Source organism: Polypterus senegalus, chromosome 13, assembly GCF_016835505.1.
Source record: "Polypterus senegalus isolate Bchr_013 chromosome 13, ASM1683550v1, whole genome shotgun sequence".
Classification (NCBI taxonomy): Eukaryota; Metazoa; Chordata; class Cladistia; order Polypteriformes; family Polypteridae; genus Polypterus; species Polypterus senegalus.
The window spans coordinates 15,811,410-15,825,841 of NC_053166.1; positions in this window are offsets into that span (position 1 = coordinate 15,811,410).

Consider the following 14,432-nt stretch of genomic DNA (forward strand, 5'->3'; position numbering starts at 1 on the left):
TTGATGGTCTCGAGACTTGATGCTATGGTCTGGGGACAAGTATTAGCATTTTGATTTCTTCACCAACTTCGATAAGAGAGTACTTCCTCTTCTGTCTTTCATGTCTCATTATGAATCCGGTATATTCGTTAGTTCCAAACTTGGTGTATTCACTAAGACCAACAGTCACGCCCATGTATGTGCTCTCCAGCTCAATGAGTCCACCACTTTTTCTGGGAATTTATATCCAGTCTGCATCATCTTTTAGGTGCAGCAGACCATACTTAGTTAGTAGCTTTCTGGTGTTCCTGTCCATGTCCTGGATTATCTCCTCTTCCCTGGTCGGTGATCCTAAAGTTGTACTGGCACTGCTAGGCTGTTGATAGGAGGAGGAGTACAGGAAGCTAATCAAAGACTTTGTTAAATGGTGCGACTCAAACCACTTACACCTTAACACCAGCAAGACCAAGGAGCTGGTGGTGGATTTTAGGAGGCCTAGGCCCCTCATGGACCCTGTGATCATCAGAGGTGACTGTGCAGAGGGTGACCTAGGGTGATCTGGGAGTGCAGCTGGATGACAAATTGGACTGGACTGCCAATACTGATGCTCTATGTAAGAAAGGTCAGAGCAGACTATACTTTCTGAGAAGGTTGGCATCCTTCAACATCTGCAGTAAGATGCTGCAGATGTTCTACCAGACGGTTGTGGCGAGTGCCCTCTTCTGCGCGGTGGTGTGCTGGGGTGGCAGCATAAAGATGAAAGACGCCTCACGCCTGAACAAACTTGTTAAGAAGGCAGGCTCCATTGTAGGAGTAAAGTTGGACAGTTTAACATCTGTGGCAGAGCGACGGGCACTAAGCAAACTCCTGTCAATCATGAAGAATCCACTGCATCCACTGAACAATGTCATCTCCAGACAGAGGAGTAGCTTCAGTGACAGACTTTTGTCACCGTCCTGCTCCACTGACAGACTGAGGAGATCGTTCCTCCCCCACACTATGCGACTCTTCAATTCCACCCGGGGGAGTAAATGCTAACATTAATTTTATTTTAATTTTTTTTCATTTTTATTACTATTTAATTTAATATTGTTTCTTGTATTAGTATACTGCTGCTGGATTATGTGAATTTCCCCTTGGGATTAATAAAGTATCTATCTATCTATCTATCTATATATCTATCTATCTATCATTTTGAGTTGAGTTGCTTCTTCTTATTATTCCTTTTTGTATTCTTCTTCTTTGTATTCTTCTTCTTCTTCCCCTTTGTATTCCTCTTCGTATTCTTCTTTGTATTATTATTATTATTATGACCACACTCCTCTCACCACGCTAACATATGCTGGTGCCTTCACCAGAGGTCAGCCAAACCTCTCAGGCTTTGAACTCAGCTTGCTGTTCAGCTGAGGACTCCTTGAAGAATGCAGGCCATGATGAGGAGTGCGATCTTCTGGATCTCTTTTCTCTCTGACTATCTACACTGGAGATTATCTTGCTACTCTTGGTAACCCGCCTTGATGTTTGCCAGTGTACCTACGACTACTGGAGCCAGTCTTGTCAACATGTTCCACATGTGCCTGACTTCAGTCTCTAGGTCTTTATACTCGATGATCGTCACATCGATGAAGACATACATCTTACTCTTCTTGTCATGGAACATGATGTCCATCCTGTTGGCGGTGATGGTATAGTCTGTGTGAATGGTCTTGTACTACATGACAACACAGTCTCTGGTGTCTGCAACCATTATCTGGTATATGCTCGTATCACTTGTCCGTCATCGGAACACCCAGCTGCTTACATAGTGCCTTATTATTATTATTATTATAACAACAATCTTATGTGCATCCAATTCATGGTGATGAATGAGTTGGGCACGGTCTATCCATGACTTGACAAAAACATCTGTTAGTAGGACATTATTATTGTTATTATTATTCATACATATGTTCTCAAATCCACATAAGGCCACTGAAGGCCACCAGAGACCTGCACTGGGTGGAAGACGTCAGCCCATCCCGAGGTCCACTCACGCACACACACACTCAGTCGCACTCCTACAGGGCCAATCTGGAGTTAGGCTTACACAAAGGCGTTTGGAGATGTAATTGGACACCCCATTCAGACATGGGGAGATTGTCCCCACCGACCATGACTGGGTGCAGGATTCAAACGCAAGATGCTGGATCTGTGAGGCAGTAGTGCTGCCCACCATGTCACCTGCTCTTCTTCTTTAAATCATTATCTCCCAGTGATGTATTTTATATTCTGACTGAATTCTTTTCAGGGTCATGGAGGACCTGATGCGCTCACCTTAGCAATAATGGACACAAAGTAAAGATTCACTCCAAAAGGGACAGTAACCTCTTCAGGGATTATTATCATAATTACTATTATCACTGCTCATCCATATACAGTCTAAGTGAAATTCTGGGTGACATGAGAGCTTGATCCTAGGTGCTAAAGGGGATAGTTCAAATTCAAAATAAGCATTTAAATTCTAATTAAGGATTCAATTAGTTCAAATTAAGCATGCTCAGCCTGTACTCAGTAAAGAGTTTGTTGATTTATTATTATTATCCATTCATCCATCCATTTTCTAAATGCAATTATAATGAGCCGGGTTGCAGGGAAGCTGAAGCCTATCCCAGTAAACGCAATGAAGGAACAATCCCTGCTTGGGACCCCAGTCTATCACGGGGTGAACACACAAACACACACATTAGGACCAGTTTAGTAATGTCATTTCAACTGTTCTGCATGGACTGTGTGCAGGAAACTGGCACGGCTGGAGGAAACCCATGTGTAGATATGGGAAGAACATGTAAACTCTGCACAGGGAGAACCCAGGACATGAATCCTGGTCTCCTCCTTGTAAGGCAGCAACACTACCACTATGCCAACCTTTATTGCTATCTGTTGATGCTAGTGGTATTAATAATAATTCTATCAATGTGCCACCCTTGATTACTATCTATTGATGTTAGTAGTAGTAATAATAATTCTGTCTATTGATAGAATTGTCTTCATCTTAGTTTCTGCAAAACCAGGGAACTATTTACTGACTGTCGCCAAACCAAACAGCCTCTATTGTCCAGTCACTATTCAGGGAGTGGATGTAGAGGTGATCTGCTCCTACAAGTACATAGTTGGACTGGTCTCAGAACACAGAGGAACAAAAGAACGGGTAGAGCAGGCTCTTTTTCCTTAGGAGACTGCGTTCTTTTATTGTGGGAGGTGAAATCCTTCACATGTTCCGCAACTCTTCTGATGGTCAGTGCAATGTTTTGTGATGTACCGTGCTGATAACATCACTTCAAGAGAGGCCCACCAAATCAACAAACTAATTAAATGGGCAAGCTCAGTTATGGGGCACACTGTGGACCACTTGGAGGTGACAGAGGAAGAGGGAATTCAAACAAAACTGAATGCCATTATGACCAATGCTGCACATCCTCTCTCTGACTCACTAAGACAGACTTTCAGCCAATGAAATATCCTGTAAAAGTGTGACAGGGGGTCCTTTATACTAACAGCAGTATGTTTGCAAAATGCCTCAGAGTGACAGGGACTACCAAGTCAGAGGTTCTCATTCTTTTTCATTTTCTTCTTAAATCAGACCAATGTGTGTGTGTGTGTGCATGTGTGTGTTGTAAGAATACCAAGCTGGCACTGCCAGCTGAGCCCGACACAGACACGCGTGGGACACAAGTTCACAGCACACAGATTTTATTTTTCCTTTTATCCCTTGTGGAAAACACCTTCCCCGTTCCCCACAAGTATAACAAAGTCCCAACACACTCCCAGCACAGCTTACAATACGATACGTCTCTTCTCTTTATCTTTCTCCACTTTCACTCCTCGGGTCGAGCTTCATCGCTCCTCCTCCCAATTCTGGCTCTACAAGTAGAGGCTGCTGGCTCCTTTTATACATTACCGACATTACCGACGGTGTTGGGTTCAAGAGCTCCCAAAGCAAGGTGGGAGCAGAGCATGAAGCTGAACCTGCATCGTCATACTGTATAAAACGTCAAATGTCACCCTTGGGGGCCAAGAAAGTTCTATCTATCTATCTATCTATTATATAGTGCCTGTCATCCATCTATCTATCTATCTATTATATAGTGCCTTTCATATCTATCTATCTATCTATCTATAATTTAGTGCCTTTCACATCTATCTATTATATGCCATATAGTCCTGCCAAATAATACAAAGAGTACAGAACATGTGTTTTGCCCTAATTGGAGATCATGAGGTGTACACCTTTGCTTCCCCGTGCAGGAATCGAACCTCACAGCTGAGAGGGCGTGGCTAATGTTTGCCGATTGGCTGACCAACAACAAGTGTAACCACCCAAATCATCAGATTGCTATCAGACCCAAATATATATATATATATATATATATTTATTTATATATATATATTTATTTATTTATTTATAAACTTTGTTTCAGATAGGAACTTGATAGAAAAAACTAAGCACTATGACAGCTTGTAATAATGAGAAGCATTTTATTTTATGCTATAAAGATTATAGATAAACATTTTTGTACATATTTTATTAGTTAAAGTATGTATTTTAAGGACATTCTATTTATTTTAGTATTTTATAGTCACTGAACAATGAGCCTAAAATGAGCAGTTAACACCTGGGAGTCTACAGTTTAATTATAAAAAATACCCTTTAATACAGAACATAAAAAATCTATTTATGTAGTTATGACGGAGATTTGTGTAAAATGTTTTTTTTTTTTTTTTAGATTTTATTTAAAGAAGTTAACATTCCATACAATCCAGACTCACTTTAACAACAAAGAAAGGGACATTACATGCAATCGAGTCAGACTTAGCAAACCTAAAATCAGCCCCCAGCCCGAGAGAAAGAGATCAGAGCCAACAGTAAGAACAATGCTTTTAATAAAAAAAAAAACAACAACAAAGAACGAAGAGTATTGTTTCCCCCGATATAAAAGCTTAATCTAAAATTTTATCATCACACTGTATAAAACGTCCAATTTCCCCTTGGGGGCCAATAAAGTTCTATCTATCTATCTATTATATAGTGCCTTTCAAATCTGTCTATTATATAGTGACTTTCACATCTATCTATCTATCATATAGTGCCTTTCACATCTATCTATCTATCTATCTATTATATAGTGCCTTTCCTATCTATCTATCTATCTATCTATCTATCTATCTATCTATCTATCTATCTATCTATCTATCTAGTATATAGTGCCTTTCACATCTATCTATCTATCTATCTATCTAATCTGTCTGTTGTGGATGAAATAAATTGGAAATATATTAAGAAAAAGAATTTTCAACTAGAACCTTCAACTAAAACCTCTTCATCAATATAAATAAATAATAATCAACCTATAATCAGCCCAAAGAACCAGGCGGGAGGAAGCTTGTCCATGTATCTTGATTGATTCATTAACGTACACATCTCTAATGCGCCTAAATAAAAGTCTCATTCTGCTACATTCTTTGTCCTTCTAAATGCTTCATAAGTTCATCTCCTATCCTTTTATGGAAACTGTGTAGGTGACAAATGTCAAGTCCTACAGTTGCCACTTTCTTTTATCATCACCTAGAACATTCTGTCCTCTTGTTGTTCACACACCCTGGCTTGCTTAACCCTTCATGCTACTTCTAAGATAAATGCTATATTTTAATACAGTATGGAAAGCATAACTATATTACCCTGATATTACTACGTCACTCCTTGATCTTCTTTATTTATTTCTTTCCAGCTATCTACAGGTATATACTGTACAATGAAAAAATGTCTGGTATCCAACATCAGTAGCTGGGTGTAATTTTGTCTGGCATCTGCAAAGGGGCTGCAATGTCTGATATGGTGTCCTGGCAGCCCCCTTAGTCCCTGGCATGGATGTCAGACACCAGACGTTTGTCATTTTATGTAACCAGCAGATTCTTTTCGAATCCTTCCTTGTATGGTACCAAGAGCCCCGACCACCACATACACAACTCTAGTGCCCACATCCTGCCAATCTCTTTCTCAAGATCTTTTACTCTGTCCAGCTGCCTTGAGTATGACACACAAACGTCGTGTCACATTCCCTTCATCAGTGCCTCAGCTACCAAGTTCACAAAATGATACACTCTCTTTTATGGTGAATATGATAGAAATATTTAAATTCCATACTGCATCAAGCATTTGTGCTGTTTACTGGCATCAGAGTCAGTAGCTTCAAGCCGCCTTGTGTTGCATTTTCTGCCTTCTGCCAGGTTGTCCTGCGAAGCTCAAGAACATGAAAGACGCTATGATTTGGTACGGCATCGCTTTGGCCCAATGTGTTCAGCACAACGCGCTCACCGCTACAGAAAATGTAGGTTGTTCACTCAGATAGTCTTAAAGTTTGAAACTTTTATGAAAAGCTCTCCAAGAAGAGGAACAATGCTCAAGTGGAAGGAACCTCTAGAAATACTGTATGTGTGTCTCTGTGACACACGGTTAGCCCAACACACTTTGTAAAGTGACAATTAATTCTGACCTACCTGTAAGGCAAAGGGGGGGAAAAAAGGCTGTGTGTGCTGACAGCAATGGATATGTTGTATAGCACAAGCCCTTTAGACACAAGGCACACAGGGAATATGCGACTTGAGCTCAGGAAAAAAAATCAGAACAAAGAAATAGCATTCCTCTGAATCATCCTGGAGAGCCAGGGACAGCGAGACAGCTACACAGCCATAACTAGAAATGTGTGAAGTCTCTGCTGAGTCGCAGCCCGAGCCTTTTCACTCGGCTTATTTAGACATTCTGTGAGTTTTGAACTCTCTGGTGCAGAGTGAAGGCGGTTTCCCGCTGAAGAATCCTCACTAATTATCTTTACAACAAGAAAAGGTTTCCAAGCCCGGCACCATACATCACGAATTGTGCAACATTAATGAGATCTGGGGCTGCTGTTTTGTATCTGAATTAGAATGAAAAATCGCTTACTGTTGACATTTTCCAAAAATAAAGCCTCTGATAACTTTGTACTGCATATGGATTGTCTGTGTGTGCGGTGGGGCGCAGGGTTTTAGAAAAGCCTCAGGGGTGTCAAAGTGGCAGGAATGACTCCAAGCACAGCTGCAGGGGCCCCGCAATACAGAACTGAGAAATCAAAAATGGGGAAAGGTGATGTGGGGATGCACCATGAAATGACACCACGGCCAAGATGATGGGTGCTGTTCTATGGCCAGGGATTCAGATAGACAGATAGATGTGAAAGGCATTATACTGTATAATAGATGGATAGATAGATAGATAGATAGATAGATAGATAGATAGATAGAATGGCACTATATGATAGATAGATAGATAGATAGATAGATAGATAGATAGATAGATAGATAGATAGATAGATAGATAGATAGATAGATAGATAGAATGGCACTATATGATAGATAGATAGATAGATAGATAGATAGATAGATAGATAGATAGATAGATAGATAGATAGATAGATAGATAGAATGGCACTATATGATACATAGATAGATAGTGTCACACACGTGCGCATGGGAGGCAGCTAAAGGGCTTGAGTGATGGCAGTTCTGAGACAGGCCGGGCTGTGGCAGAGTGCACTGACTCTTTTTCTCACTTCCCTGTAGACCATCCCTGGGAGACTCCACCTGGCTCTCACGTCCAGGCCTGATCCAATGAGTGACGAACACGTGCCCGATTCCTATGACCTCACTTCCTGTCTTCCCCTTTAAATGCCTGCCCTTTTTCCCCTTACCCTCAGTCTTGTCTTGGACTCGTTTGTATGCACATCAGTGCGGTTTATTGTGATAAAAAACGACTTTGCAGCCAGGATACCAGAATATACGGGTGGCTGCCCCAAAACTTCTTTGAGTATGTCTCAGCTTTGTGACAATCTATCTATCTATCTATCTATCTATCATTTAGTGCCTTTCACATCTATCTATCTATTATATGCCATATAGTACCTGCCAAATAATACAAAGAGTACAGAACATGTGTTTTGCCCTAATTGGAGATCATGAGGTGTACACCTTTGCTTCCCTGTGCAGGAATCAAACCTCACAGCTGAGAGGGCGTGGCTAATGTTTGCCGATTGGCTGACCAACAAGTGTTACCTGTTAGGTGACCAACTAAATCATCAGATTGCAATCAGACCTATATATATATATATATATATATATATAGTTTCAGATAGGTACACTATCGCAAAAACTAAACACTATGACAGCTTGTAATAATGAGAAGCATTTTATTTTATTTATGCCACAAGTATTATGGATAAATATTTTTACACATATTGGATTGGGAAATGGATGGATGGGTATTTTATTAGTTAAAGTATGTATTTTAAGGACATTCTATTTATTTTAGTATTTATGGTCACTGAACAATAAGCCTAAAATAAGCAGTTAACACCTGGGGGTCTACAGTTTAATTATAAAAAATACCCTTTAATATAGGACATAAAAAATTTATGTATGTAGTTATGCCGGAGATGTGTGTAAAAAGTTTTTTTTTTTGATTTTATTTAAAGAAGTTAACATTCCATACAATCCAGACTCACTTTAACAACATAGAAAGTAACATTACATACAATCGAGTCAGACTTAGCAAACCTAAAATCAGCCCCCAGCCCGAGAGAAAGCGAGCAGAGCCAACAGCAAGAACAATTCTTTAAAAAAATACAAAACAACAACAACAAAGAACGGAGAATATTGTTTCCCCCGATATAAAAGCTTAATCTAAAATTTAATTAATGACGTCTTGCCATATTTTTTTAACAGTTCTGAACAAATCCTCTGAAGTGAGAATTTCATTTTTCCCATTTAAAATAACACAGAGCATCAGTTACCCACTGACTTATAACAGGTGGGCTGGGATTCTTCCAGTTGAGCAAGATAAGTCTGCGTGCTAATAATGTGTTGTAGGAGATTACAATCAATTTGTCCTTCTCCAGTTTAAGCCCATCCAGGAGTCCACCAGACACAGCTGTCTTTTTTTTTTTTGTACTGTATATTTACTATTGCTCTTAGATAAAGCAAACATATTTCTTATCTTATTACTTGATTAATCGAAGGAATAGTTAATAGAATACTCAATTAATTAAATAATTGATTGCTGCAGCCCTAATTGTACGCTTTTCTTTTGTCAACTATTGCAGTTGCTTCTTCAAAAAAATCTAAAAGAGTGGTGTGGCAAGATTGTCCTCTGATAAACGCATGCTATCTGTTATTTAGAATGAGATTCACCCTCTACACTCCATCCTGAGTCGGGAAGCACTGAACCAACAGAAGCGTTAAGTAACTGGTCTCGCAGAGCCAGACATACAAAGCATTTCTCTGGAGACAACTCTAACTGGATAACTGGATAGGAACAGGCTGACGGGTCAACTCATCTTGAAATTTCTGACCCAATCCAACGCCTGGTGAAGGCGGAGCTCAGAGAAGGGGCGGGGATTTAAACAGCAGAAAGCAACCGCGCACTTGTTAAACTGATCCACCAGACAGCAAACCTACTGTATACTTAATAATAATGATAATAATAATATTGATAATGATAATAATCTTCATATATAATACGCTACAGTGACTTTCCATTTGTCTGTCCAGGATTTTAAATCACCTGTAGCTCGCAAACCATTTGACCTATTCACTTGAGATTTGGCACACATATACTACGTCACCTCTGGGATGATGATTTTTATTACTCTTTTTATTTTTATTTTATTTTATTGTAGAATCAACTCTTGGCGGTGCACAGCAGGGTGGCCGTGCAGCACATGCATACGGGTGCCGTTCTCATTCCCTATCACCTTCGCCATCACTTCCCCTACCTCTTAATATCTTAAATCATTCTTGAGACAGATTGAAGACTTAAGTGCCAGCGTAAGTGAAAAATGAAGGAAAACGTACAACGTAATTGCAACACAAACACTGACTTAATGAGTTTTAACGTGAAAAGATGCAGACGGAAGAAGAGAAGAAGCAGGCCGCTAGGGTGGAGAAAAGAAGAGCTGCTCAGGAAGGAGCAAACACATCAACCTCTGAGCAAACGAATGGTAAACGTAAAGAGAAAGAGGAGGAAAACTAGGAACGCTCAAGTCAAGTGGATTCACTGCAGGTTATCGTGCTAATGATACATTTACTGTACTGTATATAGCTCCTTTCCCACGCTCAAGGCTTATGATGAATAATTCTTCTGTATTATTGGGAAATTTGTCAGGCTTACCAGAAACGTTTATTGAGTTCATCCACCCTCACCCTTGAAGAATAAAACACACACAGCACATAGCAATCCTATCCAGACAAAGTCTTGTGTGGTGTTGATTCCCAGTCACTCTGGAATATTCTGCATGAGATTCTTTACAGAGACACTCATTATCACCAGCACTAAGAAACATGCAGGTTCCTCGCGACACGCATAAAAGTGCTGCTCTTTTTATTACGTGCCACTTACTAACCAAACAATGTCTTGCTTTTACTCCTGTTGTCTAAGTATTGAGGAGCGACCAATCAATCGCCTTGATACGCCCTGTGAATGAGACAGTAGCCATCTAACTCACACTTGGTACCCTTTTATTATTCTTATCACTCTAGATTAAAGACAAAGTATAGAAAACATAAAAACAACATGGTATTTATTAATGTATGATAATAACAAATAGAAAAAAATGTAATAGAAAACACAACAGATGGCAGTCTGCATATAAACAGTCTTACTGAAAATCGGAAGTGTGATGAAGTGGATGTTGTCCTGGGCGTCCTTTGTTTTAGCAATTGACATTGTTCGTAATTACGTTTTCTCACGTCCAGATCACATGATCTCACGTCACTTGATCTTTGAAGTAAGCTGCCCTTCTCTCTTTGTTTTTTCGGTCCATCGGATGTGCCATTTATATTTATGTTGAGGTCCTGACTCTCCGTGGTCATTAAAAATCTCTTGGCTACCTTCGTAAAGAGTAGGGTGTTCCCCCGATGTCCAGGCTAAATTGCCCAACATGGCCTAGTCATTCTGGCCCCCTAATCATCCCCTGTCTCTGTCTTTCTCTCTCTCACCACCTAACAGCTCATGCGTGGTGAAGCACTGCCGTAGATATGCCTGCCATCACATCATCCAGGTGGATGCCACACATTAGTGGTGGTTGAAGTGGCTCCACACTCACTGAAGCACTTTGTGTAGTGAGAAAGGCACTATATAAATATAAAGAATTGCTATGATCTGTGGTGGGTTGGCACCCTGCCCAGGATTGGTTCCTGCCTTGTGCCCTGTGTTGGCTGGGATTGGCTCCGGCAGACCCCCACGACCCTGTGTTCGGATTCAGCGGGTTGGAGAATTGATGGATGGATGAATTGCTATTATTATTATAAAAGTGTTTGATCTTTTAAGTACCTCCACATTCCCTCCTAAGCTAATTTGATAATGCTTAGTCCTATGGCATCCATTCTTTCTCAGGTCATAAAGCAATAGAAATAGAAGCCAACTGGAGCAGACGCATAAATTACTTGTACAATACAAGAAGAATGTACAAAAGAGGATGCTGGCAATGTCTGTAAATTCAATTTATCTTGGTTTGTTTGAGCAAAATAATTGAAATTTTATATGATTGGTGATTCTAAATTGGCCCTAGTGTGTGCTTGGTGTGTGGGTGTGTTTGTGTGTGTCCTGCGGTGGGTTGGCACCCTGCCCGGGATTGCTTCCAGCCTTGTGCCCTGTGTTGGCTGGGATTGGCTCCAGCAGACCCCCGTAACCCTGTGTTCAGATTCAGCGGGTTGGAAAATGGATGGATGGATGGATATAAACAGTTGGCATTTGAAAAATGTACGATTTTTCACACCAGAACACCTTCTGTGGCAGAAAAGTCTCCCGAAAAGACTTCAGTTAAAAATATAAATGTGTGTCTTGTGTGTGGAGAACACTTCACATGTGTTTTAAAATGAACATAACCTGTCGCAAAGGATTTCAGCTAAAACCTTTAGTAATTGCTCGTCTCTGTAATTTTGTTGTTAATTTCTGTATTTAGGTTTATTTTCCCTTTTGGCGTGACATTGTTGATTAATAACCTATTCCCATTATTTAATTTTTCTTATTTTTTTTGCGCATTTAGACCTTGCTTTATTTCTTTTGAGTTTTTTATTACTTTCATTTTTAAGTTCATTAATTATTGATTGTTTTTAGTACTATTTCCTTTTTATAAATTTATGTCTTTAATAAATTGTTCAAAGTATAATCTCGTGGCTTATTTAGATTAGAAAGCATTATTTTGTAGTTTTTGCCTTCCTGTTTTCAGGATTTCTGACATATGTTACGCATACAGTAACGCTATAATATGAGATTTATACATATATATATACATTGTCCTGTTGGAACCCTCAGTTGTGTCCAAGTTGCAACCATCTAGCTGTTGATTTGAGGTGATGCTGAAGAACTGGGAGGTAGTATTCCTTCTTCATTATTTCACCCACTTTGTGCAATGTACCAGTACCACTGCCAGCTAAACGACCCCAGAGCATTATATCACCATCAACGCGCTCCACTGCTGGTACAATGTTCTTGGTTTTGAAAGCTTTACCTTTACTCCGCCAAACATACCTCTTGTCCTTTTGGTGAAACAACTCAATCTTTATCTTGTCTGATCATAAAACTTTTCGCCAGAAGGCTTTTTGCTTGCCCATGTGGGCAGCTGTGAATTTCAGTCAAACTCGAAGGTGCCGATTTTGGATCTTTCCTGGGCGGCACCCTCTCAGGCCATGGCAATGTAGACAGTGACACTGGTGTTCCAGCAGTTTCTACTTCACGGCAGCCTCATTGATCCTGGCAAGATACGACATTCGAGAGAAATCATACCTCACTATGCAGCCACTATAGGCACAGCCAGCTTGCTGTCACATCTCCGTTACCTACTTCAGTGCTGCCATCTAGTGGATAGCCATAGATGTTTTACTTTCTCTTATACGGAAAGTATTGTAATCGTCCAAAAATCTGACCTCGAGATTTTAATGAATCTCGACATTTTAGAACTCCGTGAGTCCGATTTACTTTCTCATAGGGAAATTATTGTAGTCGTCCAAAAATTCAGTTTCGATAATTTAATGAATCTCAACGTTTTAGACCTCCCTGAGTCCGAAAATACAATTTTTGGAATTCTGTGAATGTACAGTATGTGTAAACACAATAACTTGAATACGCTTTCACTTAAGTCAACTAAATTTTGCATACAAGTATTAGGTACAAAACACAGATTTCTATCAACGTTTGGAATATTTCTGTTAACCGGAAATGGTATTTTTTACTTTCATGTATACGAAGTACAGGTAAAATATTGTAATCATCCCAAAATTCAATTTCAAGATTTTGATGAATCTTAACGTTTTAGACCTCCTTGAGTCTGAAAATACCAATTTTGGAATTGTGTGTGTGTGTGTAAACACGAAAACCTGAATACGCTTTCACTTTGGTCAACCAAATTTTGCATACAAGTATTAGGTACAAATGTAGATTTCTATCAATTTTTGGGCTGTTTCCGCTCACTGGAAGTGGTACTTTTTACTTTCTTGTAGATTAAGTATAGGGAACGTATTGTAATCATCCAAAAATCTGACCTTGAGATTTTGATGAATCTCGACGTTTTAAGACCTCCCTGAGTCAGATTTACTTACTCGTAGAGAAAGCATTATAATGGCCCAAAAATTTGATTTCATGATTTTGATGAATGTCGATGTTTTAGACCTCCCTGAGTCCGAAAATACCAGTTTCCGAATTATGCGTGTGTGCAAACATGATAACTTGAGTACACTTTCACTTAGGTCAACCAAATTTTGCATACAAGTATTAGGTACAAAACATAGATTTATAACAACTTTTTGCGTATTTCCACTAACCGGAAGTGGCATTTTTTACTTTCTCATATACAAACTACAAGGAAAGTATTGTAATCGTCCAAAACTTAAATGTCGAGAGTTTGATGTATCTCAACGTTTTAGACCTCCCTGAGTCCGAAAATACCATTTTTCGAATTGTGTGTGTCTGCAAAGATGATAACTTGAGTACGCTTTCACTTAGGTCAACCAAATTTTGCATAAAAGTATTAAGTACAAAACGTAGATTTCTATCAACTTTTGAGCTATTTCCGCTAACCAGAAGTGGTACTTTACCCTTTTTTTCAGTCCAATTTATTCAAGTTTACTTCTGTAATAATTATTCAATATATTATTAATTTGATTTGTTTTTGATGGTTCTTAATTTTACCTTGTAATGGATGGCTGGCCATTTATCCCAGCCAATACCCCCAAGCCGCCAGGTGGAGCCCTCCTTGCAGCGTGGAGGTCCCCAGAAGACCAGCAGGGCATCATGGACATTGGAGTTTTTATGCAAAGCCCTGCTGGATGCCGTGGGGGCCACAGGAGGGAGCTGCAGGGAGGACCGAGGGCTTCTTCGTGCCCTGTGACCC